The following is a 19,189-nucleotide window of genomic DNA, read 5'->3' on the forward strand; positions in this document are numbered from 1 at the left end:
GGTTTGATTCCGCGCGTTACGAATTCCTCTTTTGTGCCAGCCTCTTCATCTCAGAGCAGCATTTACATTATATGTACTCAATTATTTGCTGGATGTACTTCAAACTCTGTCTTACCCTGCACTTTTTACCCTCTATACATTCTCTAGTATCACGAAAGTTAGTCCCTGATAAATTAGCACAAGTCCACCATCCGGTCCCTTTTCTTGTTAGAGTTTCCCACGTGTTCCTACCGTAGTATGCTCTAACTCTCAACAAATAATATTGTTTTTTATATTGCCGTTCGGCAAACGTATGTTGTAATTGTTTTTAGACGCAACAGGATACTGAAAAACGTAACGGTCACATGAATAGTACATGTTGTTCAGATGTCAACATCGAGAACTCACGCATGCCAGCAAGAGAAATAGAAAAAACGACAATCTGATAGCGTAAAGAATTAGGAACATGCAATTTTGACAAACCATGGACGCTGATTTCAATTTCAACACCAACGGCTGAACATCGATGACCGATGATAATCGACCCCAAATCATCGATGTTTTGACATTGATGTTCAATGATGGATCCGTATAATGGTTACAAATCACCAAACAAATACATCTAATATCATACTTATACTTAAATACAGAAATAATGAACATGATACGAGTATATCCGCAACATTTCGTGTTAAAGCTATAAAAATAACATCTTTTGATACGGTTTCCCTGCAGTCCGTTGCTTTGTTGACAAAGTGCATATTCTAATTTTGGGAAGAGTCTTTCGGAAGCTATCTGACTTTAAAGCTCAGTTATTTAAATGTAGATTTTGTTACCTTTGGATAGATAGTACCGATGGTGTGATTCCATACTTACAGGGCTATTACAAATGATTGAAGCGATTTCATACATTCACTGTAGCTCCATTCATTGACATATGGTCACGACACACTACAGATACGTAGAAAAACTCATAAAGTTTTGTTCGGCTGAAGCCGCACTTCAGGTTTCTGCCGCCAGAGCGCTCGAGAGCGCAGTGAGACAAAATGGCGACAGGAGACGAGAAAGCGTATGTCGTGCTTGAAATGCACTCACATCAGTCAGTCATAACAGTGCAACGACACTTCAGGACGAAGGTCAACAAAGATCCACCAACTGCTAACTCCATTCGGCGATGGTATGCGCAGTTTAAAGCTTCTGCATGCCTCTGTAAGGGGAAATCAACGGGTCGGCCTGCAGAGAGCGCAGAAACGGTTGAACGCGTGCGGGCAAGTTTCACGCGTAGCCCGCGGAAGTCGACGAATAAAGCAAGCAGGGAGCTAAACGTACCACAGCCGACGGTTTGGAAAATCTTATGAAAAAGGCTAAAGCAGAAGCCTTACCGTTTACAATTGCTACAAGCCCTGACACCCGATGACAAAGTCAAACGCTTTGAATTTTCGTTCAGTGCGAAACTTGTTTTCAGTGATGAAGCAACATTTTTTCTTAATGGTGAAGTGAACAGACACAATGTGCGAATCTGGGCGGTAGAGAATCCTCTCGCATTCGTGCAGCAAATTCGCAGTTCACCAAAAGTTAATGTGTTTTGTGCAATCTCACGGTTTAAAGTTTACGGCCCCTTTTTCTTCTGCGAAAAAAAAACGTTACAGGGCACGTGTATCTGGACATGCTGAAAAATTGGCTCATGCCACAACTGGAGACCGACAGCGCCGACTTCATCTTTCAACAGGATGGTGCTCCTCCGCACTTCCATCATGATGTTCGGCATTTCTTAAACAGGAGATTGGAAAACCGATGGATCGGTCGTGGTGGAGATCATGATCAGCGATTCATGTCATGGCCTCCACGCTCTCCCGACTTAACCCCATGCGATTTCTTTCTGTGGGGTTATGTGAAAGATTCAGTGTTTAAACCTCCTCTACCAAGAAACATGCCAGAACTGCGAGCTCGCATCAACGATGCTTTCGAACTCATTGATGGGGACATGCTGCGCCGAGTGTGGGAGGAACTTGATTATCGGCTTGATGTCTGCCGAATCACTAAAGGGGCACATATCGAACATTTGTGAATGCCTAAAAAAACTTTTTGAGTTTTTATATGTGTGTGCAAAGCATTGTGAAAATATCTCAAATAATAAAGTTATTGTAGAGCTGTGAAATCATTTGTAATAACCCTGTATAATGGGTCTTGTTTATCTAAAAGGCGATCTTTCTGATAATAACTGAATTTTGTTGGTAGATCAGTTTCTGTCCCAGTTTGCAATTTGTAGTTTTATTGGGCTTTTTTATCACGTCCACTCCATAAATCTGGTTTCTTTGTTTCCCTGTAATGTTTCTGCGTGTGGTCACCGCCGCCACTGACTGTCGTTTCAACGACTGTAACCAAAGCCTTGATGGTTTTCTCTTCGAACATGCTAAGCACCTTGGCGATGAATGTTTTCGATTCTAGGAGAGAAAATACAGGATGAGTCTAAACGCTTCCAACAGAGGTTCATGGGTTAAACAAGGATGTTTGCTGAGCGTTGTCATGTCAGGAACCTTCGGTTCCCAGTGGCTCGTTACAGAATAATTTGTTCTGTTTGGTATCCCAACTATCCTTGCACTGATAATTATAATACCCGCACACCAAGTGCACCCTGTGTGTGGAATCAGCGCGAGAACGTCATGAGCCTCCCTTGTTGGATACAGAAAATTCCCCCAATCTCCCTCCTCCTCCGGCCTTGTTTGAAAGGTGACAAGGGTGTTGTTGCACTGTTGTCGTTATGAGGCACGTTCAGAAAAAGGTTTATTTACGTTGCGAAAGAAGTGGGCTGTCTTTTCTTTTTTTCCCAAAACATCGGAGGTCCTTATTCTTTCTTTGACATCGATGAAATGATGTTTCAAATACTTCGGTTTAGATACTGGATCATCGATGTTTAAACTATAAACATCAATATTTTGTACAAATCAATTAGTCATGGAGTACCTCTAGTACGAATACCGTCTGCTATGCTTTCGTGGGGCTGGTTTCTATCGACGTTAAACCATTAGAAATTTCTAGATTATATAATAGAGTCTTTTGCAATAATGGTCTGCTCTGTTATACAGGGTGTAACGGGTATAAGTGGAGATACTTCGGTGACTGAGGACGGTGTATTGAACAACATCACATCAGTACTTATATCATTTTTAGACAAATAATTATAGCTATTATAAGTCGTATGTTTTTAGGTTGGTTAGTACCTCCAAGTACATATGGCAAGAGCAAGCCATTAACGCTTATTTTTCCCTGTGCAGCAAGGCAGGTGTTGCAATGTGGACGCAAATCGGATAATCTATACTGACAGGCGTAGTCCTCTTAGTGGTGCAGTTACGACTATGCGTAAAACATTAGGTCGTTTGTGACGTGTTTGTAGGAAGACTGTTCGGCGCAGAGAAAAACAAACAGCTTGCTGATGTTCCACTGTGTACATATTGAGATACCACGTAAAAAAATACATGCACTTACACCCGTCACATCTGTATATGATATACGAAAGACGCGCAAAGTTCTGTTAGTAATAGCTTCAGCCACTCCTGGGGGCAGTGCGCTGGTGTATCTTTACGTTAATAAGTAATTAGGTAAAACTAACGTCAATCCAAACACTGATTTGAACACCACAGTTCTGGATCTACTGAAGGTGGTGTGCTCTCTGTAAGTAGGCTGTATAGGTTTTTTCTTGGTAACGCCACGTAGCGCTCTGTATCAAAATCACTGGCTGTGCTGTGTGCAGTGTGTGGCTGGTTGCATTGTTGTTGGCTATTGTAGTGTTGGGCAGCTGGATGTTAACAGTGCGTAGCGTTGCGCAGTTGGAGGTGAGCCGCCAGCAGTGGTGGATGTGGGAAAGTGAGATGGCGGATTTTTGAGAGCGGATGATCTGGACGTGTGTCCGTCAGAGACAGTACATTTGTAAGAATGGATGTCATGAACTGCTATATATATTATGACTTTTGAAAACTGTCAAGGTAAATAAATTGTTTGTTCTCTATCAAAATCTTTCATTTGCTAACTATGCCTATCAGTAGTTAGTGCCTTCAGTAGTTTGAATCTTTTATTTAGCTGGCAGTAGTGGCGCTCGCTGTACTGCAGTAGTTCGAGTAACGATGATTTTTGTGAGGTAAGTGATTGATGAAAGGTATAGATTATTGTTAGTCAGGGCCATTCTTTTGTAGGGATTTTTGAAAGTCAGATTGCGTTGCGCTAAAAATATTGTGTGTCAGTTTAAGCACATTCATTCACAATTTTTCTAAGGGGACGTTTCACTACGTGGATATTCCGCAAATCACATTTAAGCGCCTGGCAGAGGGTTCATCAAACCACCTTCACAATAATTCTCTATTATTCTGCTTTCGAAGAGCACGCGGGAAAACGAACACCAGTATCTTTCCGCGCGAGCTCTGATTTCCCTTATGATCGTTTCTCCTTATGTAGGTAGGCGTTCACAAAATATTTTCGCATTCAGAGGAGAAAGTTGCTGATTGAAATTTCGTGAGAAGATTCCTCCGCAACGAAAAACGCCTTTGTTTTAATGGTGCTCATCCCAAATCCTGTATCATGTATGTCACACTCTCTCCACTATTTCGCGATAATACAAAACGTGCTACTCTTCTTTGCCCTTTCTCGATGTACCCCGTTAATCGTATTGGGTAAGGATCCCAGACCGCGCAGCAATACGATGTCAGTTCATAATTCCCGGAACTTCATCCACAAAATTTTTCCACGCTCCCTTCGACTTATTGCGCAGTGTCTCCTTCGAAACACTCTCCTCCACAATTGGTACACCGTTCTCAACGCCGTTTCCACTTCCGGAAGCAGTCTTGGTACGCTTCCTGCTGGGTCGCGCGAAGTGCCGTCTGCGAATTTTCTTTTACCTCGCCTATCGTTGCAAATCTTCGGCCTTTCAACGAGGTTTTGAACTTTGGAAATAAAAAATTATGCTGTGTTCAGGGCTGGAGAGTACGGAAGATGAGGAAGCACCGTGATTTCGTTTTTTGTGCAACAGTCATGCACCAACAGTGATGAATGTGCAAGAGCGTTATAGTCATGCAAGAACCATGAATTGTCTCACCACATTTCACGTCATTTGCTCTTCACATTTCCTCGCTGGCGTCGCAACACGTCCCGATTGTACCACCGATTAACAGTTTGTCACAGTGGCACGAATTCGTGATGAACTAATCCTTCAGAGTCAGAGGGAACTACCATCACGGCTGTTACATCTCACCTGACGAGCTTGTTTTGGTCTTGGAGAATCTTTCCCGACCCATTGTGAAGACAAAATGGTTCAAATGGCTCTGAGCACTATGGGACTCAACTGCTGTGGTCATAAGTCCCATAGAACTTAGAACTACTTAAACCTAACTAACCTAAGGACAGCACACAACACCCAGCCATCACGAGGCAGAGAAAATCCCTGACCCCGCCGGGAATCGAACCCGGGAACCCGGGCGTGGGAAGCGAGAACGCTACATTGTGAAGACAACTTTGGTCTCAATATCTTAACAGTAAACTCACGTTTCATTATTGCTTATGACTCTCTTAAGGAAGAGCTTTTTCTTATTTTAAAGATCCGAAAGCTCTTCGCTGATCGCGAGGGACGAACTTGGCAGCAACACGATGCATTCCAAGATGTTGTATCAGGATTTCATGACATGAACCAAATGAAATGTTACATTCTTCTGCAGTCTCTTGGACAGTCAGTGTCCGATTGGCACGCACAGTTTCTTTGACGTTCCGGTCATGAGCGTCGTCGTGGGACGTCGAAGAGCGTCCTGCCTGCCATTTTGAAATCGTGTGAACCACTCCCAACACCTAGTACGGCTTAAGCACTCATCGCCATAGGCTTTCTGCATAATCTGCTGTGTCTCTGTAAAAGTCTTCTTGATTTTCACGCAAAATTTAATGCACACCCATTGCTTCTCTACCTCTGCCATCTCTAAATTCGCAAACCGTGCGACACAACGTTCTACTCTATACAGCACTGAAAAATAACTAACCAACATACAACAGTGAAACTCCCGGCAGTTACACATTAAACACGGGTGTGTGCAGCTAAAAAAGGACGGGCAAGCGTAGTGTACGCCGTCTCTTTAGTAGAGCTGTTACATTTCTACGTATTCTGTCAATAAAATACAGTCCTTGGTTTGACTTCCCAACAACATTTTCTAGACGTTCTTTCCAATTTAAATTCTTCGTCACTGAAATTCCTAGGTGTTTAGTTGAATTTACGGCCTTTGTATTAGATTGATTTAACGTGTAACCGAAGTTTAAGGGACTCCTTTTAGCACTAGTGCGGGTTACCCCACACTTTTCACTGTTTAGGGTCAATTGCCAATTTTCGCACCATTCAGATATCTTTACTAAATCGTTTTGAAATTTGTTTTGATCTTGTGATGAGTATAGTACGCGATAAATGACAGTATTATCTGCAAAAAATCTAAAACGCCTGCTCAGATTGTCTCCTAAATCGTTTCTATAGATACGGAACAGCAGAGGCACTATAAAACTACCTTGGGGAACGCCAGAAATCACTTCTGTTTTACTCGATGACTTCACGTCAGTTACTACGGACTGTGACCTCTCTGGCAGCAAATCACGAAGTCAGTCAAATAACTGAGACGGTATTCCTCAAGCACGCAATTTCACTACGAGCCGCTTTTGTGCTATAGTGTCAAAAGCCATTTAGAAGTCTGGAAATACAGAATCAATTTGAAATCCCTTCTCAACAGCACTCAACGATTCGTGTGTGTAAAGGGCTAGTTGTCTTTCACAAGAATGATATTTTCTAAATCCGTGTTGATTTTGTCAACAGACCGTTCTCTTCGAGGTAATACATAATTTTCGAACACAATATATGATTCAAAGTCCTGCTGCATATCGACGATAATGATATGGGTCTGTAATTCAATCGAGTGGTTGATTGTTAAGTATGGAGATATTGCATCAGCATACTCAGAAAGAAACCTAATTGGTACACAGTCTGAAGCAGAAGACTTGCCTTTATTAAGTGATTTAAGTTGCTTCACTATTCCGAGGACATCTAATTCTAAATTACTCGTATTGGCGGCTGTTCTTGATTCGAATTCTGGAATATTTACTTCGTCTTCTTTGCTGAAGGAATTTCAAAAGGCTGTGTTAAATAATTTGCTTTGGCAGCACGGTCTTCGATAGTATCTCCATTGCCATCGCGCAGAGTAGGCATTGACCGTGTCTTGCTGCTAGCATACTTTACATACACTCCTGGAAATGGAAAAACGAACACATTGACACCGGTGTGTCAGACCCACCATACTTGCTCCGGTCACTGCGAGAGGGCTGTACAAGCAATGATCACACGCACGGCACAGCGGACACACCAGGAACCGCGATGTTGGCCGTCGCCGCAGCATTTGTGCACCGCCGCCGTCAGTGTCAGCCAGTTTGCCGTGGCATACGGAGCTCCATCGCAGTCTTTAACACTGGTAGCATGCCGCGACAGCGTGGACGTGAACCGTATGTGCAGTTGACGGACTTTGAGCGAGGGCGTATAGTGGGCATGCGGGAGGCCGGGTGGACGTACCGCCGAATTGCTCAACACGTGGGGCGAGAGATCTCCACAGTACATCGATGTTGTCGCCAGTGGTCGGCGGAAGGTGCACGTGCCCGTCGACCTGGGACCGGACCGCAGCGACGCACGGATGCACGCCAAGACCGTAGGATCCTACGCAGTGCCGTAGGGGACCGCACCGCCACTTCCCAGCAAATTAGGGACACTGTTGCTCCTGGGGTATCGGCGAGGACCATTCGCAACCGTCTCCATGAAGCTGGGCTACAGTCCCGCACACCGTTAGACCGTCATCCGCTCACGCCCCAACATCGTGCAGCCCGCCTCCAGTGGTGTCGCGACAGGCGTGAATGGAGGGACGAATGGAGACGTGTCGTCTTCAGCGATGAGAGTCGCTTCTGCCTTGTTGCCAATGATGGTCGTATGCGTGTTTGGCGCCGTGCAGGTGAGCGCCACAATCAGGACTGCATACGACCGAGGCACACAGGGCCAACACCCGGCATCATGGTGTGGGGAGCGATCTCCTACACTGGCCGTACACCACTGGTGATCGTCGAGGGGACACTGAATAGTGCACGGTACATCCAAACCGTCATCGAACCCATCGTTCTACCATTCCTAGACCGGCAAGGGAACTTGCTGTTCCAACAGGACAATGCACGTCCGCATGTATCCCGTGCCACCCAACGTGCTCTAGAAGGTGTAAGTCAACTACCCTGGCCAGCAAGATCTCCGGATCTGTCCCCCATTGAGCATGTTTGGGACTGGATGAAGCGTCGTCTCACGCGGTCTGCACGTCCAGCACGAACGCTGGTCCAACTGAGGCGCCAGGTGGAAATGGCATGGCAAGCCGTTCCACAGGACTACATCCAGCATCTCTACGATCGTCTCCATGGGAGAATAGCAGCCTGCATTGCTGCGAAAGATGGATATACACTGTACTAGTGCCGACATTGTGCATGCTCTGTTGCCTGTGTCTATGTGCCTGTGGTGCTGTCAGTGTGATCATGTGATGTATCTGACCCCAGGAATGTGTCAATAAAGTTTCCCCTTCCTGGGACAATGAATTCACGGTGTTCTTATTTCAATTTCCAGGAGTGTATAATCAGAATCTCTTTATGATTTTCCGGCAGGTTTCGAGATAAAGTTTAGTTGTGGAAACTGTTATAAGCATCTCGCATTCATGTCCACGTTAAATTACGAGCTTCTGTAAAAGATCGCCAATCTTGGAGATTTTGCGTTCGTTTAATTGTGGCATTCCCTTTTCGTTGTTTCTGCAACAGCGTACTGACCCGTTTTATGTAGCAAGGGGGAACAGTTCCGCCGTCTGTTAACTTACTTGGTATAAATCTCTTAGTTGTCGATACTATTTCTCTGAATTCAACCCTCATCTAGTCTACACTTTGATTGTTAATTTTGAATTAGTGGTTATTGTCTCTCAGGCAGGCGTCAAGGGAATTTTTCAAATAATGGTTCAAATGGCTCTGAGCACTATGGGACTTAACATCTATGGTCATCAGTCCCCTAGAACTTAGAACTACTTAAACCTAACTAACCTAAGGACATCACACACATCCATGCCCTAGGCAGGATTCGAACCTGCGACCGTAGCAGTCGCGCGGCTCCGGACTGAGCGCCTAGAACCGCTAGACCACCGCGGCCGGCGGGAAATTTTAATCGCTTATTTGAATAAATATGTTTTTCATTTATTTTACGAGGATTTGAGGGTTGCAACATTTAGTACCGCTACAACTCTGTGTTCAATAATCCTTGTATCCGTTTTGATGCTCGTTATTAATTCAGAATTATTTGTTCCTAAGAGGTCAAGTGTGTTTTCACAGCCGTTTACTATTCGTGTGGGCTCATGAACTAAATGCTCGACATAATTTTCAGAGAATGCGTTTAGCACAATTTCGGATGATGTTTTATGCGTACCTCCGGAATTAAACATGTATTTTCGCCAACACATAAAAAATGGTTCAAATGGCTCTGAGCACTATGGGACTTAACTTCTGAGGTCACCAGTCCCCTAGAACTTAGAACTACTTAAACCTAACTAACCTAACGACGTCACACACATCCATGCCCGAGGCAGGATTCAACCTGCGACCGTAGCGGTCGCGCGGTTCCAGACCGTAGCGCCTAGAACCGCTCGGCCACTCCGGCTGGCGCCAACATACCGAAGGCAAATTAAATTACCACCAACTATAACTGTATGAGTCGCGTACGTGTTTGAAATTAAACTTAAGTCTTCTTTGAAACTTTCAGCAATTGTACCATCTGAGTTGGGAGGTCGGCAAAAGGATCCAATTATTATTTTATTCCGGTTGCCAAAATGACCTCTGCCCGTACTAACTCAAAGGAACTGTCTGCTTCAATTTCGCTACAAGAAGTACTTCTAACAGCAACAAACACGCTACCGCCAACTGTGTTTAGCCTATCCTTTCGAAACACCGTTAGGTTCTTCGCAAAAATGTCGGCTGAACTTATCTCCGGCTTTAGCCAATTTTCAATGCCTATAACGATTTGAGCATCAATGGTTTCTATTAGCGCTTGGAGCTCTGGTACTTTCCCAACACAGCCACGATAATTTACAACTGTTATACCGATGGTTCCTGTATCTACGTCCTTCCTACCTTCGACCTGCACCCTTTGAGACTGAACCCCTTGTTGTATTTCCCCGAGACCCTCTAACATAAGAAACCGCCCACTGCACGCCACACAGACCCTGCTACCCGTGTAACCGCCTCCTGCATGTAGTGGACTTCTGACCTATTCCCAGAAACCCCACCACCCTAATGCGCAGGTCGAAGAATTTGCAGGTTATACGATCGCAGAGCCGTCTGAGTCTCTGATCAGACCATCCACTGGGCTGTGAACCAAAGATCCGCAATTGGTTCTGTCGACTATGCTGCAAATTATGAGCTCTGATTTCATCTCGAAAGCAAGAGTGGCAGTCTTTGCCACTTCCCTTAGCCACTTGAAACCAGAGAGAATCTCTTCCGATCCAAAGTGACACAAATCATTGGTACCGAGGCATCCGGAAGGACCCTTCCCGCGTCTGGAATGACTCCACCCAGTATGCACACGGAGTGCACATTGGCTTTCTTCTTCTCCTTGGCAGCCATGTCCCTAAGGGAGCCCTATGACGCGCCAAATATTGGAGCTTCCAAGTACCAATAATCCCACCCTCTGTGATTACCCGGATCTTGCAGGCTGAGATGTTCCCTCTGAAACAGGAAAAGCGACTGCATCTGGCTGAGGGACAATGTCAGCCACCTAGAACACTTGGAACATATTTGTCACACTACTGGAGAGGCCTTATGTGCGACCCCCTGGGAAGTCTCTCGCCGCCTGCCACACCCCGAGACGACCTCCCACTCGACCACAGTGCGAGCAGTTACTGGGCTGGTCACCGATGGCTGAGGGGGCCGATAGGCGGACTCAAACGTGGGGACGTACGTTGGATACACACGGTCAGCCCATAAGAGTGACACTGCTGCTTTAAGCTGTGTAACCGAAGCCATCATAGCGTGGAGCTTAGAGCGAAGTGTCACCAACTCAGCTCGCATCCGCACAAAACACAGTCCCTATCCATGCTAAAGACAGTGGACAAATCAGGACAATCGACACGCGCTACGGAACTCTACTGTAGACACGAAGGGAAACGCAAGAACTGTGGGCAATGATTTGATTAACACGCAAAGATTCAAAAACTGAAATACCAAAGCCCGCAGATGAAACTATACAGTTCGCTCCCGGTAAGGAACTCGTAAAATGTCACAAAATCTGTTACTTCCCTGTGGCTGCTTGTGGCTCGGCAGGCTGTTGCTGACTGACTCTCCGACCTCTGAATTGACTTACACAGTCTGTTACAGGTGACATACAGTTTAACTTGGGGGTCTGAACCAAAGGGCAGCTAGGCCTTCCGTACATACACTCCTGGAAATGGAAAAAAGAACACATTGACACCGGTGTGTCAGACCCACCATACTTGCTCCGGACACTGCGAGAAGGCTGTACAAGCAATGATCACACGCACGGCACAGCGGACACACCAGGAACCGCGGTGTTGGCCGTCGAATGGCGCTAGCTGCGCAGCATTTGTGCACCGCCGCCGTCAGTGTCAGCCAGTTTGCCGTGGCATACGGAGCTCCATCGCAGTCTTTAACACTGGTAGCATGCCGCGACAGCGTGGACGTGAACCGTATGTGCAGTTAACGGACTTTGAGCGAGGGCGTATAGTGGGCATGCGGGAGGCCGGGTGGACGTACCGCCGAATTGCTCAACACGTGGGGCGTGAGGTCTCCACAGTACATCGATGTTGTCGCCAGTGGTCGGCGGAAGGTGCACGTGCCCGTCGACCTGGGACCGGACTGCAGCGACGCACGGATGCACGCCAAGACCGTAGGATCCTACGCAGTGCCGTAGGGGACCGCACCGCCACTTCCCAGCAAATTAGGGACACTGTTGCTCCTGGGGTATCGGCGAGGACCATTCGCAACCGTCTCCATGAAGCTGGGCTACAGTCCCGCACACCGTTAGGCCGTCTTCCGCTCACGCCCCAACATCGTGCAGCCCACCTCCAGTGGTGTCGCGACAGGCGTGAATGATGGGACGAATGGAGACGTGTCGTCTTCAGCGATGAGAGTCGCTTCTGCCTTGGTGCCAATGATGGTCGTATGCGTGTTTGGCGCCGTGCAGGTGAGCGCCACAATCAGGACTGCATACGACCGAGGCACACAGGGCCAACACCCGGCATCATGGTGTGGGGAGCGATCTCCTACACTGGCCGTACACCACTGGTGATCGTCGAGGGGACACTGAATAGTGCACGGTACATCCAAACCGTCATCGAACCCATCGTTCTACCATTCCTAGACCGGCAAGGGAACTTGCTGTTCCAACAGGACAATGCACGTCCGCATGTATCCCGTGCCACCCAACGTGCTCTAGAAGGTGTAAGTCAACTACCCTGGCCAGCAAGATCTCCGGATCTGTCCCCCATTGAGCATGTTTGGGACTGGATGAAGCGTCATCTCACGCGGTCTGCACGTCCAGCACGAACGCTGGTCCAACTGAGGCGCCAGGTGGAAATGGCATGGCAAGCCGTTCCACAGGACTACATCCAGCATCTCTACGATCGTCTCCATGGGAGAATAGCAGCCTGCATTGCTGCGAAAGGTGGATATACACTGTACTAGTGCCGACATTGTGCATGCTCTGTTGCCTGTGTCTATGTGCCTGTGGTTCTGTCAGTGTGATCATGTGATGTATCTGACCCCAGGAATGTGTCAATAAAGTTTCCCCTTCCTGGGACAATGAATTCACGGTGTTCTTATTTCAATTTCCAGTAGTGTATTAATGGTTACCGGAGGTGACAGAAGCGATAAATGACAGAAAAAGTTCTCATAACCAATTCACGGTTAAATCTCTCATTTAAGAATTTCTAGTATACATATTGTCTTTGCAATCATAGGGTTTCACATTGGGAAATAAATTGTAACCTTGTCTCATGTGTTTCCACCCAATAGTGACAACTGTGAGTATCGAATCATTCTGCACAATGTCTGAAGTGAAAAAGAAATAACATATTCCCGCAAATCACTATAATCTGCGACAAAATAATAAATTTAGATTCTTTCGCTACACATGAAGATTACGAACAGCAGGCAACTGTGTGATTCACTGGGCGAACGTCAGCTCGATCGACGGTTGAAGGCTTCTAAGGTGTTCCCCTGCAGCGTATGTAACACGCAGTGCTCAAATGCTTGAATGTTTGCCTTACTTCCAGCTACGTGACCGCACAGTGGATTCGTGAATTCATGACGCAACTCGTCACGAGAATCAACAACACCCACTCACAGGGTAAGTTCTACAATCGAGACATCACTATCAGGTCAGAGCTATTCAGTTTCATACATCTTATGAAGAAATAAATTGTTAATTTACCGAAAGAAATTGTTAATTACCGTCAAGTACATGTGTGAATGTCGCGTTTCATTTATTTATTTATTTATCTATTTTTGAGCTTGGCAAACATCGCATGGGTTTACATATATGAAAATTATCACTGTGCATTGCTGTTCAACCATTGATTGAGATATCTTCATTTATAGACACATCTGTCTTACGTTTAAGCATCGGCTCGTTCTCTCACTACCAACCCTACATCTGTTCACTTACTCTTTCTTACGTCCCATTTTTGTCTTACATTATATATATCATATCAGGAACATTCTAAATGTTTAATATGGTGCTTATATTTGATCGGTTTCAATGTCATGGTTATTCATGGCAATTTCCTCTGCCACTTCAGGTTTATTTCTCGTTTGCCTTCTAGGTTCCTTTCTTTGGCTTTACAGGTAAAGTATTGATACTTTCTTCCTAAACTTAGCTGGTATTCTTTATTTAGTTCTGTACAGTTCCGTTACTGCTGTTCCTTTACTTCATACAAGCCTCAAAGTACTGTTAAAGTTTTAAACATGGCTGCGTAGTTCAGAAACCGTTTACAAATTAAAGTTAAAGCAATTACAGCACTCGGTCAGTCTTTTGAACTGGTTTCAACACCTCTATGAGCGCCTTCATCAGAAATTAAATATTCAAAATGGCCTACAACGTAAGTACAAATTTATAGGAAAAATTTTGTTATATAAAAGTGTAAGTACTGATTAACAGTACAAAAAAGAAACAATACATATTAGATTAATATTAAGTGATAGAGGCTTTAGTCACAAAAATTTTAAAAATAATACGTGGAAGGCGAGTCACTATGGGCTGCTCATACCTATAAAGCCACAGGTAGCAACATACTGAGGCGCCAGCGTTAGGAACTGCGCCAGGTGAACATTGAACTAAGAGTGCCACCTCGTAGCCGTAAATATAAGTAGGCTACTTACCATTTAAAATATAGACACCTGACTGTTAAGATGAACAGTATATAGTACATGAACTAACATGTAAAGTTTTATTTGACAACAGCAGACATGGTAACTTTTGTTTATGTAAAAGCTTAGAAATACAGTTTGAAAACTGAAAACTGCTTAACAGTACAAAAAGAAACAGTACTTACACGTCACGTATAAAATAAATATTAAGCGAAAAAGCTTTATACTTATGTTATAGGCCAATTTGAATATTTAATTTCTGAAGAAGACTCATAGAGCTGTTGAAACCTGGTCAAAAGACTTAAATTTTGTGACCGAGGGCTGTAATCGCTTTAACTGTGATAAAGTACTATCTTGATTATTTTCATTTATACAGAATGAGTGTTGTTGTTATGCGTAATGTTACGTCTGTCTTCCGTAATCTTGCTCTGTTGGATTTTTCATCCCCCTGAATTACACCTTCGTGTATACAGTGCATATACGAGGCCTACTCGGAAAGTTAGGTCCGATCGGTCGCAAAATGGCATTCCCTGTGAAAATCAAAAATGTTTTATTTGCAGCAGTTAGGTACACCTTCAAGCTACTTCTTTACATAGTCGCCGCTCCGATTTAAACATTTGTCGTAGCGTTGTACCAACTTTCCAGTACCCTCGTAATAGAAGCAAGCCGCCTGTGCCTCCTGCCAATTCTCTACGCCGGTCCACAGATCGTTGTCTGTGTCAGAACGCTGTCTTCATAGCTAGCGGTCCATGTGAGCAGAGATGAAATTCAGGGAGGGTCAATCATTGGCTCTATTGTGGGTGATGAAGCACTTCGCATCCAAACGCTGAGTGAGCATCTTCATTGCCCCTTCAGAGGGCGGTCGAGAATTGTCATGCAGAAAGAAACGTATGACAGTTATGTTATGTGGGCTGCATGACATCAGGCGAAATCTCATACCAGGCCCTCGTACTTGGCGGGTGACACTATTATTCTAAGCATCTTTACGTGCTCGCTGTGGGCTCAGAACTGAAAAGAGCGACGTGATGCGATCGACGGGCATACTAGAGACACTGGCCAACACGTCTGTGCAAAGCTTCAACGGATTTTCACTGTGGTTCCCATGTTACACCCATCGGATCTTACTTTCCGAATAGCCCTCGTATGTACTGTGCACGGCGGAGAGTACTTTGCGCTAACAATGCTCACCCCCTATTGTATGTCGTAGGATTTCCACTCTGCAACTCGCTCTAGTTAACGACTACGGCATTCCGGATCTAACAATTCTGTCGTGAGTGTGACTGAAACTTCTTCAAGGTTTAGAAACAGAGTAAGGGGGAAGGGCAATGACAGATATACAAGGTTCGGAGGTCAGCGGAGAAAGGCGTGACTTTTTTCCCGCCACAACTGGCCAAGCGCAGCCAGCCGCTAGTGGAATGACACCACACCGATATTCGGCTGGTTACGACAGCCACCTGTACTCGCCAAGGTCCAGTCGTGCGGCGCTTTCGCCAGATATCAGTCACGTAGGTCTAAGCACCAACAAATGTAATTTGCCTCTGTGTACAAAGCTAACAACCGTATAAAATTACAGTGCACACTTCATTTGTGGTAAGGAACTTTTGAAAGTTTTTACAGAGACAGGCAAAAGTAACGGCATTTCCGCATTCAGAAATCAGCTATGCCAAGGTACACCGCCCATGTTACGCAACTATAATAAAATCAGCAGGTACAAATCTATTAGCTTGTTTCTTGGTGGCATACTCCACAGCATGACCTGAACCAAGTATACTTGTATTTCTTAATTTCGAAACAACCAGTGACACTGTAGGTTCTGCTACTCACTTTGTCTTCCACTAAAATTGTATTAATTCCTAACACCTAGAAAAGAGTTTCTGAAAAAGAGAAATTTGCTAAGGTATCTACATCTACATGGATACTCTGCAAATCACATTTAAGTGTCTGGAAGACGGTTCATCGAACCACCTTCACAATTCTCTATTATTCCAATTTCTTACAGCGCGCGGAAAGAACAAACTAAGAGCTCTGATTTCCCTTACTTTATCGTGGTGATCGTTTCTCCCTATGTTGGTCGGTGTCAACAAAATATTTTCGCATTAGAAGGAGAAAGTTGGTGATTGGAATTTCGTGAGACGAAAAACGCCTTTGTTTTAATTATGTCCAGTCCAAATCCTGTATCATTTCAGTGACACTCTCTCCCATATTTCGCGATAATACAAAACGTACTGCATTCTTTGAACTTTTTTGATGTACTCCATTAATCATATCTGGTAAGGATGCCACATCGCGTAGCAGTATCCTACAAGAGGACGGATAAGCGTAGTGTAGGCAGTCTCGTTAGTAGGTCTGTTACATTTTCTAAGTGTGTGTCCTGCCAATAAAACGCAGTCTTTGGTTAGCCTTCCCCACACCGAGCGAGGTGGCGCAGTGGTTAGCACACTGGACTCGCATTCGGGAGGACGACGGTTCAATCCCGTCTCCGGCCATCCTGATTTAGGTTTTCCGTGATTTCCCTAAATCGCTTCAGGCAAATGCCGGGATGGTTCCTTTGAAAGGGCACGGCCGATTTCCTTCCCCATCCTTCCCTCACCCGAGCTTGCGCTCCGTCTCTAATGACCTCGTTGTCGACGGGACGTTAAACACTAATCTCCTCCTCCTCCTCCTCCTCCTTCCCCACAACATTCTCTGTGTGTTCCTTCCAGTTTAAGTTGTTCGTAATTGTAATTCCTAGACATGTACTTGAATTTACGGCCTGTAGATTTGACTGATTTATCGTGTAACCGATGTTTGACTTTACATACGACCAGAATCTCTTTGGATTTTCTGCAGGATTTCGAGACAAAGTTTCGTTGTGGAAACTGTTATAACCATCTCGCATTGAAGTCCGTGCTAAATTTCGAGCTTCTGCAAAAGATCGCCAATCTTGGAGATTTTGCGTCTGTTTAAATTTGGCATGTTTTTTTCGTTATTTCTGTAACAGTGTTCCGACATAAATTTAAGCGTTACGATGTCTTTTCTGAAGGTAATTTTATGGAATAGAGCCTTGTCCGGAAGTGAAACATGAAAGTTAACACATCTAACTACAAGAGAATAGAAGCTTCTGAAATGTAGTGTTATAGAAGATTGCCGAAAATTAGATGGGTAGATATCGAAGATCTACTGAGGAGGTACAGAATGAACTGGAGAGAAAAGAAGTTTGTGGCACAATTGGACTAAAAGACGGTTTAGGTTGGCAGGATACATCCAGCAGTCAGTTTGGTAAAGGAGGGAATTGTGGGGGATACGAATTATACAGAGGGCCCAAGGCTTGACGACAGCACCCAAGTACAACGGATGTAGATTGCAATAGTTACGCAGAGGTGATGAATTTTGTGGGAACGTCTGCATCAAACCAGTCTTCGGACTGAAGACCACAACAACAATAATTATCATAAATCATAAAGCTTTTTGGTTTCAGCACGTTATTGCCATCGATAAAAGTAGTACGAGTGTCGACAAAAAAACGTATCGCACAAAGCTAAACAGTTCTGTACACACAACCGTCAACAACAAAAAACACAATTTTACGAAAATCTAAGCGTATATCTCACTGCACAACATGATAAAGTCATATTGTGGTAAGACTGTTCTTCACTGTCGACGTTCAGATATACAGACCTGCTTAGGACGAAAAATTCTTTTGTGAATATCCATATCATGCCTGACGATTACAATAAAGTGCCAAAATTGATCATGTGAAATTTGCAACAATTAGCGATCCTGACATTAAAAATGTTTACTTTCATTTAATTTATCTTTAGCTATTGTAGTTGTTGTTAAGGTCTTCAGTCCAAAGATTGGTCTGATGCAGCTTTCCACACTACTGTATTCTGAGTAAGTCTCATCATCTCTGAAGAACTGTTGCAATTTACATACGCTTGAACCTGCTTAATGTAAGCATTCTTTGGTCTTGATCTACAATTTTTACCCATCACAGTTCTCTTCACCACCGAATTGACGATTCTTTGACATCACATGATGTGTCTCATCAACCGATTCCTTCTTTGAGTAAATTTCTATTTTTCTCAATTCGATGCAGTACCTTCTCATTACTTACTTTTCATCTAATATTCAGCATACTTCTGTAGCAAGGCATTTCTAAAACTTCTCCCTTATGCAGAACGTGTCGCAATGAAACGCATTAACGCAAACAGTTAAAAGTACAAGACACTAGATGCATATAGTACCAATAAAGATGGCCTCTAAAATGCGTATCTTTGACAGTCTCTTTGGTTTCCCTATTTTGGGAGAGGATAATGCGGACCACAACAGGCAAAACAGTTCATTAAATATGGACCCTAAAGTGCCCATGTTGGGGGGCTCTAAGCTTTTGGTCAGTGGAAGTATGTTCCACAGTATGAGGGAAGGAATACTCATGACCCCTAAAATATGCATTTTAAATACCATGATTACTGAGGCCTTTCCACATAGTTCCGTCAAAGAAAGTCTTACAGTATCAGTTCATAACCTGAATTACTGCTTTCGCCTGCGAGAGCGCAGCACTGTAAATAATATCGTTGGTTTGTTAGCGTTCCGTGATTTTTAACACACATGTGTATTCCGTGACTCTACTAATGGTTTATTTTCTTGGATAGTAGAATTGACTACAGAAGGACGTATTTGAAAGGAGGGGTACTTCTATTGTTAAAAAGTAAACGACAGCCGCCATTGTTGCCAAATATAAGAAAATATTAATTTTTGTCAGTATACGCTCTTGTAAGAA

At 44.4% G+C, this 19,189-nt stretch overlaps 1 long non-coding RNA gene across 1 annotated transcript in view; it reads right to left on the bottom strand.

Moving 5' to 3' along the window:
- LOC126176472 (uncharacterized) overlaps positions 1–19,189 on the bottom strand; it is a 600,873-nt gene that overhangs the window by 376,450 nt on the left and 205,234 nt on the right. The window lies entirely within an intron of this gene.

This window comes from Schistocerca cancellata, chromosome 1, assembly GCF_023864275.1.
Source record: "Schistocerca cancellata isolate TAMUIC-IGC-003103 chromosome 1, iqSchCanc2.1, whole genome shotgun sequence".
Classification (NCBI taxonomy): Eukaryota; Metazoa; Arthropoda; class Insecta; order Orthoptera; family Acrididae; genus Schistocerca; species Schistocerca cancellata.